Consider the following 9,327-nt stretch of genomic DNA (forward strand, 5'->3'; position numbering starts at 1 on the left):
TATTCAAGAGGCTGAGACCTCAGTATCAAGCTTCAAAGCCAGTCCAGGTATGAAAGGACCTGAGACTCTTTTTTTCCATATATATATTAGTTTTACAAAGGAACTTTAATTATTAAAAATAGCTTTCTCAAATATAACATCCAAACAAAGTAACCTATTATCTGTTGTTCATAATAAGCAGCTGTATTCTCTTTATAGCAAATTATTTATTCAGTTAGATTTATTCATTATGGACCACTGAAAGGACAGACTATACTGAAACTTGTGATATACTCTAATTGAGTGCTGGGTTACATATTAGTTTAACCACGTCACAGTATTTCATCTTTTTAATTTAAGATTGAACGAACTGCAACAAAGTTGACTTCAATGGTTATTTCAAGTCTTAGAGTTCAAATTCTAATACTAAAATTTTTATCTGCTTTGTTACTAAAAGTGATTTGAAATAGTGGAGATAGAATAACCTATATATTTTATCCACTATACTCTTTATGTATTATAAACAACAGAAATAGAACCTATTCACAGTACCTTCTGCTTCTTTATACTATCTCATCAAGCATGCAGTTTTTCTTATTACTGAAAAGGCTTCATTTTATTTTGGTTTTTAGCATTTCATTTCATAAAACTGTCTAGAAATTTGTTTTTTCATTTTTATTTAAGAAGCAAAATTGTAAATTGTTATTAAAGGAAGAAGTCTTTTTGAAACCTTAGGTTTATTAGTTTATATATTATTATACTTTGATTGCTTGAATATGGAGCTAGAGATTGCTTTATCATACAGGAAAATCAGTTACATATTATCATACAGTATGCCCAAATGTACATATTGAAGAACTCTGCAACTTTTTAGTCAAAACCAATTTTGTTAAATAATCTCTTGAAAGAATCCCTGAAAGTGGTTTTGTAATCAAATTATGAATCTCTTCAGAATTAATTCTTATAAAGGCAGTTTTGGTTATGTTGATCCAGGTAATGCAATGGTGGAAGGTTAGGTAAAGGTAAAGTTTTATTTTTAATGTCCCCAAATGTTGTCTCACTTGATTTAGGTGGGCTTGGGAAAACCCAAGAATTGTCTTCTAGAGAATTTCTGCCATAAGAGTTGTGCTCCTGAAATTCTGTACCATCACTAGGAATGCATCTCTCATTATCTGTCCATGATTGGAGAACTGCTTTCTCTGACTTTTGTATCTCCTGGTAAAGGGGATGATACAATATGACCAATAGATCTGCCATTTGGTGAGAAAGGAGGATGTCTTCTGTATGTTGCCGTGAAATTCGTGAGGTCTTCAGCACATCCTACTGGAGCACAGGTTTCCTTGATTCAGGTTGGGGTTTTCAATTTTCTTAGTATCTCAGCTTGTACTTGAGTCACCAGATGTAAATTAGACATTTATTTCTTCAATTCCCATTATGTATGTTGCATATTATCACTGGAAATGCTTAGTCTTTGGAAGTCTCTGTTCTTCTGATGTCTTCCTGAGATGAATCCGTTTGTTTGGCTTTCTGTAGCTCTAGTTTGAGATTGTTACATTCTCTCCTCATCCGTTCCAGCTCTTGTTCCAAACTATGTATCTTCAGATCACAGCTCAATTTTTCTACCTCCCAGTTTGCTGAAGGTGGATTTAAATTCCTCATCACCTGCTGTGTTTCTACCTCTGTTCTTAGTTAGAGGAGTTCTACTTCTTTAGATTGAAGTTGTTCATTCAAAATTTTCAAAGATTCAGAGTTGTTTTTATTCATTTTATCCAGTTTTATCTTCAAGTTATCTCTATCAATGCAAACTTCTCGATATGCATGATAGGCCTTGTTTACTTGTTCTCGTCCCACAGAACTAGTCTCTTCATCCTATCTAGCTCCTACAAGCTTTTCTTCTAAAAGCCTTATTCTTTTCTTTAAAAAAGAGTTTTCTTTCTCTGAATCCTTAAGTCGCTTTTTGATGTCTTCATATGCAGTAACTAGGGAAAATGTGATGCAACAAATTCATCTCCTGAATATATTGACACTGGAGTCACCGTGTCTCTCCTATGAGCCTTTTCATGATTAAGAATGCATATATCATCTTCTAGTGTTTCCATGGCAGTCTGAGCCCAGGCTCCAGCGGAGCCGCCCCCAAGGCCACCGAGTCCCCAGTATTTAGAAAAGAACTGAAAACAAATCAGGTTGCCAGAGGTCACCACGGGCTTCTGGTTTACTGGAAGACCCGGCGGCTTTCTCTGCGAAGGTGGCCACTCCAGGGGCGCCAGGGAGGGATTCCTATTTCGGTGGAGGAGACAATCGGGGCATGGTCCTGCTGCCAGAGGTTAACCGAAGGACGGGTGCGCCAATCCAGAGGAGCTCCACTGCCACAGGAGAGGGCCCGCTACCCAGCTTACGCAAGCGAGGTCCAGACCGACCAGCGCCGGCCTCCTGGAGCCGGACGAGCCGTGAGCTGCTGAAGGGGCGATGTGGGGTGCAGACCGGACTTTTTCCATATATTTTTATTTTAATTCATAGGAAAGGTTTACAATTTATTCACCATGTAGAAGGTGCATTACTTCACAAACATTGATACCATTTCTCATGTCTTGGTCCCCATTTCCCTCCCCGTCAAACCCACCCCTCATCTTGTTTTTCCCCCTTCCCTATCCGACTTCAAATAACCAAATATATATATATAATATATATATTATATATATGTGTGTGTGTGTATATCCATATATATATATATATATATATCCAATATATCAGATAACAAGGTGAAATACTGTAACAATATGAGGTAACCAAGGGACAGCAAAAGAAATGAAAGATAACATAGTACATTAAGGACAACAATCACTCATTATATAGCTTTTGTTTCTATATCTGGAAGGTCATTTCATTTAGTGTCCTACTATATGGCCTTATATACATGGGTTTTTGTTCTATTCTAAGTCTCTGCAAGGAGATCTCAAGGATTCTATTGATTATGACAAGTGAGGGAAACCATTCAGCCTAAGTTCCTTTGAGTCTGGCTTACTTCACTTAATATGACCTTTTCTAAGTCTTTCCATTTCCTTACAAATGGGGCAATGTTGTTCTTTCTGACAGCAGGATACAATTCCATTATGTACAAATACCACAACTTGTTGATCCATTCATCAACTGAGGGACATCTGGGTTGGTTTCTTACCTTTGCTATGGTAAATAGTGCTGTAATGAACATCATTGTGCTAGTGGATTTAGTATGTCCTTGTTTCTGGACAACTGGGTAAATGCCAAGCAGTGGAATTGCTGGGTCATAGCGGAGCTCTATGTTTAGTCTTTTGAGGCACTGTCATACTGCCTTCCATAATGGTTGAATGAGTTTGCACTTCCACCAACAGTGTACTAGTGATCCCTCCTGGCCACATCTTCTCCAGCATCTGATCTGTTGTTATTATATTTCTTGGCCCTGGGCATTCTAACTGGAATGAAGTGGAATCTTAGAGTTGTTTTGATTTGAATTTCCTTTATGGCCAGAGATGTTGAGCATTTCTTCATGTGTCTATAAAGCATTTTTATTTCTTCTTCAGCGAAGACTCTCTTTAAGTCTTTGGCCCATCTTTTAATGGAATGGTTGTTTCTTTGGAGATTAGTTTTGGAGCGATTCAATCTTTTGAGCTGTTGATATATTTTAGATATAAGGCCTTTGTCCCTTGTATGGTTAGTGAAGACCTTCTACCGCTCTGTAGGCTTTCTAGTTAATTTGCTAGCTATGTCCTTTGCCATACAGAATCTCTTCAGTTTAATGAAATCCCAGTTATCCTGACTTCTCTGATTTGTTTTGTTTCTGGGTACTTATTAAAAAGTTTCGATCTGTGCCAAGGAGAATTAGTGTATCTCCTATTTCTTCTTTTGAAGTTTTCAGTGTATCTGCTTTTACCTCGATGCCTTTGATCCATTTGGAGTTAATTTTAGTGCAGGGTGTCAAAGAAGCATCCAACTTTAGTTTTCTGCAGGTGCTTAACCAGATCTGCCAGTACCACTTGTTGAAGAGGCTGTCTTTCTTCCATTCAATTTTTTTGGCTCCATTATCAAAGATTAGGTGGCCATAGGTGTGTGGGTTAATATCTGAGTCCTCAGTTCTATTCCATTGGTCTTCAGGTCTGTTCTTGTGCCAGTACCAAGCTGTTTTGGTCACTATAGCTCTGTAATAGAGTCTAAAGTTTGGTATTGAAATTCCTGCTGCACTGTTTTTTCTGCTAAGAATTGTTTTTGCTATACAGGGTCTTTTATTATTCCATATGAAATTTTGGATTGCCTCTTCCATTTCTTTAAAGAATGACATTGGGATATTGATGGGTATTGCATTGAATTTGTAGATAGCCCATGGCAAGGTTGCCATTTACACGTTGTTAACTCTTCCAATCCAGGATCATGGGAGATTTTTTTCCCCATTTCCTCAGTTCTGCTTTAATTTCCTTATTCAGGGTTTTAAAGTTTTCATCAAAAATCCTTTACATTCTTAGTTAATTCCTAGGTACTTTATTTTCTTTGAGATTATTGCTAAAGGAGTTGCTTTCCTGATTGTGGGCTCGTTGCTCTCATTGTTGGCATAAAGGAAGGCAGTGATTTTTGAGGGTTAATTTTATACCCTGCTACCTTGCCAAAGTTTGAATCAGCTCAAGCAGCTTGGGAGTGGAGTCTATAGGGTTCTTGAAATACAGAATCATGTCATCTGCAAAGAAGAAAAGTTTCATTTCCTCTTTCCCTATTTGGATCCCCTTTATGCTTGTTTCTTGCCTTATTGCTCTGGCTAAGAATTCTAATACTATGTTAAAGAGGAGTGGAGAGAATGGACCGGAGACTCTTATCTGCAATTAGTTTCTAGAAAATGGGAAGTGGGGCTTGGCTCAGGGGGAGGGCGGTAGCCTTGAGCTGAAGAGCTTAGGTCGAGTTCAAGCCCCATGACCTATAAAAAACATAAACAAACTGTACACAACGCCTAGGTAAAATATTCTACCAGCTATTTGCCATTACAGCTGACTAGATGCAAGCACTATTGATGGAATTTTATAAATATTCCATCAATAGTTCTGGAGAACTTTCTAAAGAAATTTTGAATGTTAGAAACTTGAAGGAGAAATTAGGAAAGAAAATATGGATATGTAGAAACTAAATTAAATGTACTTAGAAATTTTTGAAATTCAAGTCATTTGGATCCCCAAAATAATCAGTGGTTCATATCCTGTTCCAAACGCAAATTCTTCCTTTCAGCCAATTGCTTCTATGATATTTACTGAGCTCACTGTCATGCCAGCATGTATATTTTTGTCATGACTTAAATAGGTTTAGTTTTTGACCATAGCGTCAGAGGAAAATTACATGACAAGGGGAAAAAATAAACACAAACAAATTTAAAGCATTACAACTCATTTAGGTGAAATCTTCCATTTCCTTTACTAGCTTAGTGTCCCTATGGAAGTTGAATCCTCTTTGTCTTAGATTTTTCGTGAAGAAATGATTATTACAATAACAACTCAGAATTGTTGATATAATTACATACTTTAAAGGAGGCATTTACTATATCATTCCAGGCACAGAGTGAAGCTGTCTTGATGTTAGGTGGGACAACTACCATGCTGTGGCTGATTAGCCATTCAGCTCCATCTGTATCCTGCTGTCATATAGCAATGATATCTAAAAGACCGGAGAGGAACAACAGATACTTGATGCTTATGTTCAGTCATGCCAAATCTAATATTGATGAAACAGTAATTAAACTGTTATAAAAATTCATACAGTATGACACTAAATGAAAGGAACTCCAGGTTATAGAAACAAAAGCTATAAAATGAGTGATTGTAGTCCTTAATGTACTATGTTGTCCCTCATCACTTTTGCTCTCCCTTGGTTACCTGATATGGTTACAGAATTTCACCTTGTTATCTGATATATTGTATATATGCCAATTTGGTTATTTGAAATATGATAGGGAAGAGGGGAAAAACGAGATGGGGTCGGGGTGGGGGGAGGAAAATGGGGATCAAGACCTAAGAATCGGTATCAATGTTTGTGAAGTAATGCATCTTCTATCTGGTGAATATAATGTAACCCTTCTATTTATTACAATAAAATATATGAAAAAATTCAATAGTGATTAAACACTTGTGAAAAAACTCAGTGTGTCTATACTTAGCCTTTCTTGATTCATTGTCATTTTCGTGCTTTACGTTTATTTCCCACTTCGTCTTCAGCAACAATTTCCATTCCGGTTATTATGGCAGGTAGGCGTGGTGATTTGAGAAATCTGTAGTTGTTTTGCTCCATTTCCATTTGCTGATTATTGCAAGACATGTGGTAATTTTCTAGGAATTCATTATCTGTTGACATTTCATATTATGGCACTTATTTTGATCATTCTGTTGTCAATATTTTTTGTTGTCTTCTCCATGTATAGTCTTGAAAAAATGAGTATTGTATCTATCCGGAACAGAGTGCAGGAATTTTTGCTACCCAAGATAATAAAAGTAATGTCTTTTTCTAGGTCAAAATCTTAACAGTCTACATGAAGATGGGATACTCTTTAAATTTGACATTCTTTGGTATAAATTTAGTTAATTGTGTGCACAGTATATAACTATCATCCTGTGTGGGAGAGCAAGGAAAAGGATATTACTTGAAGATCATGTTACTTGTTATATACTGTGCTGCAAAGTAATATTACACACTCAGAATTATCATGTGTTCTGCTGGAATGTACAAAAATGTGGTAGGTTGGAAGGAAGCAAGGTGGCGCTGAAACAATAGGGACCGAGCCTAGCTCTCTCCCACAAAAAGAGAGAATCAGGGAATCCCACGAGCCAACCATCTTAAAACATCCACAACTACAAATTCAAGAAGCAATGGAGAAGTACACAAACAGAAAAGAAATCCAGATAAAGTTTATATCCAAGGTTCTTAATTGTTGTTCTTAAGGTACTATGTTATCTCTCATCTCTTTTGCTGTCCCTTGATTATCTCATATTGTTACAGTATCTCACTTTGTTACCTGATACATCGGATATATTTGTATTTGGTTATTTGAAATTGGATAGGGAAAAAGGGAAAACAAGATGAGGGGTGGGGGTGGGGGGAGAGAAATGGGGACCAAGACATGTGAAAGGGTATCAATGTATGGGAATTAATGCACCATTAATCTGCCAAATATCATGTAACCCTTCTATTAATTACAATAAAAAATATATGAAAAAAAAGAATCCAAAATGTGAGGACCCCCCCCCCCACCCCTTGCCACCAGCTCCAAGTTGTGAAAGCCATGGCGGAGGGCAATGGGCCTAGGAAGCCCAGACCTCCAGCAACTCCAGCAAGCAGCTGAATCCAGACACAGAAACCTGCATACACTGGGTGCAAGCAGCACAGAGGTTGGTTGAGACCAGAGGGGAGGCCAATGACCCTCCTACACTGCGGAGCAGTTCACAGCCAAACCCAACAAAGGGGGTGGAGGTGTCCCTGCTTCCACCTGCCCAACAGCCTCTTCTTACAGGCCACTGAAACTGGAGACTGAGGGGCGCTAAGACCCTGCCTTCCAACAGCAGGTGGGGTGTGTATGAGTCTGCTAGTCAGCATCTCACAGACTCAAACCTAAGTGTGGCGCCCTCCTGCTGGGAGCCTCCAGCAAGAAAACACCACTAGGCCCCCACTGAGTCACCCAAAGACCCTCAGTCAAAGAAGAGGGGAGACTCAAACAAGATTGGAGACCCTACAAGAACAATCATGACTGATATCCAACAAATTCAGTCCATTATGAATACGTACTACCAGGGCCTATATTTAAAGAAACAGAAAAATCTAGTAGAAATGGATAATTTCTTAAATAAATATAAGCTACCCACATTGAACCATGACGAGGTAAACAAATTGAACAAACCAATTTCATACAATGAAATAGCATAAGCAATCAGGGAAATGCCAACCAAAAAGAGCCCAGGTCCAGACGGTTTCACTGCAGAATTCTACAAGACTTTTAAAGATAAAGTATTACCTATATTTGTGAAATTCTTCTGAGAAATAGAAGCAGAAGGAACAATACCAAACTCATTTTATGAAACTAATACAACACTCATTCCCAAACCAGAGAAAGACTCAACAAAAAAAGAGAACTACAGACCTACCTCTCTAATGAACACAGATGCAAAACTCCTCAATAAAATACTAGCCAACAGAATCCAGAAACATATTTAAAAAATTATACACTATGGAGCAGGAGTTTGACCTAGTGTTAGAGTGCTTGCCTAGCATGCATGAAGGTCTGGGTTCAATTTCTTGGTACAATATACATAGAAAAAAGGCAGAAACATTGCTATGGCTCATGTGGTAGAGCTCCAGCCTTGAGAAAGCCCAAGGATCATGCTCTGGCCCTGAGTTCAAGGCTCAGGACTGGCAAAATAAAATTATACACTTCAATTAAGTAGGCTTCAACCCACAGTTGCAAGGCTGGTTTAACATTCGCAAACCAATTAATGTAAAACATCATAGCAGGAGAGGTAAGGATAAGAATCATATGATAATTTCTCTGGACACGGAGAAGGCATTTGATAAAATACAACATCTGTTCATGTGAAAGCACTAGAAAAAATAGGAATAATAATAATTCCTTAAAATAATTAAAGCCTGCAAGCAGTACTATACTAAACGGAGAAAGACAGGAACTATTTACCTTAAAATCAGGAACTAGACAGGAATGCCCACTCTCTCCACTTCTCTTCAATAAAGTGTTGGAACCCTTAGGCAGACCAATAACGCAAAAGAAGGACATCAAAGGGAACCACATAGGGACAGAAGAAATTAAAGTATCCCTATTCGCAGAAGACATTATCTTCTACCTGAGTGAGCCAATAAGCTCCACTCCTAAACTCCTAGAATTAATAAACCAGTTTAGCAAAATGGCAGGATAAAAAATTAACCTGCAAAAGTCAGTAGCCTTCTTGTATACAAACAATACACAAACAGAAGGCCAAATCAAGAAAATGATCCCATTCGCAATAGTCCCCAAAAGAATAAAATACTTAGGAATTAACCAAAGATGTAAAGGAATTATTTAATGAAAACTATAAAATCCTAATGAAAGAAATTAAAGAGGACACCAGGAAATGGAAAGACATTCCATGCTCATGGGTAGGGAGAACCAATATAGTGAAAATGGCCATACTGCCAAAATTTATATACAAACTCAATGTAATCCCCATCAAAATCCCAAACACATTCTTTACTGAAATAGAAGATATGATCCAAAGGTTCTTACAGAACAAGAGAAGACCTAGAATAGCCAAAACAATTCTAGGCAAAAAGAGCAATGCAGGTGGTATTACAATACCAGACTTC

The 9,327-nt window shown here is 37.7% G+C and overlaps 1 pseudogene; it reads right to left on the reverse strand.

The window, feature by feature from the left end:
• Nucleotides 1-839: 839 nt before the first annotated feature.
• LOC150064141 (5-azacytidine-induced protein 2 pseudogene) lies at nt 840-2,078 on the reverse strand (annotated as a pseudogene).
• Nucleotides 2,079-9,327: the final 7,249 nt, after the last annotated feature.

Source organism: Megascapheus bottae, chromosome 4 (genome assembly GCF_031878675.1).
Source record: "Megascapheus bottae isolate mThoBot1 chromosome 4, mThoBot2.hap1, whole genome shotgun sequence".
NCBI classification, from domain to species: domain Eukaryota; kingdom Metazoa; phylum Chordata; class Mammalia; order Rodentia; family Geomyidae; genus Megascapheus; species Megascapheus bottae.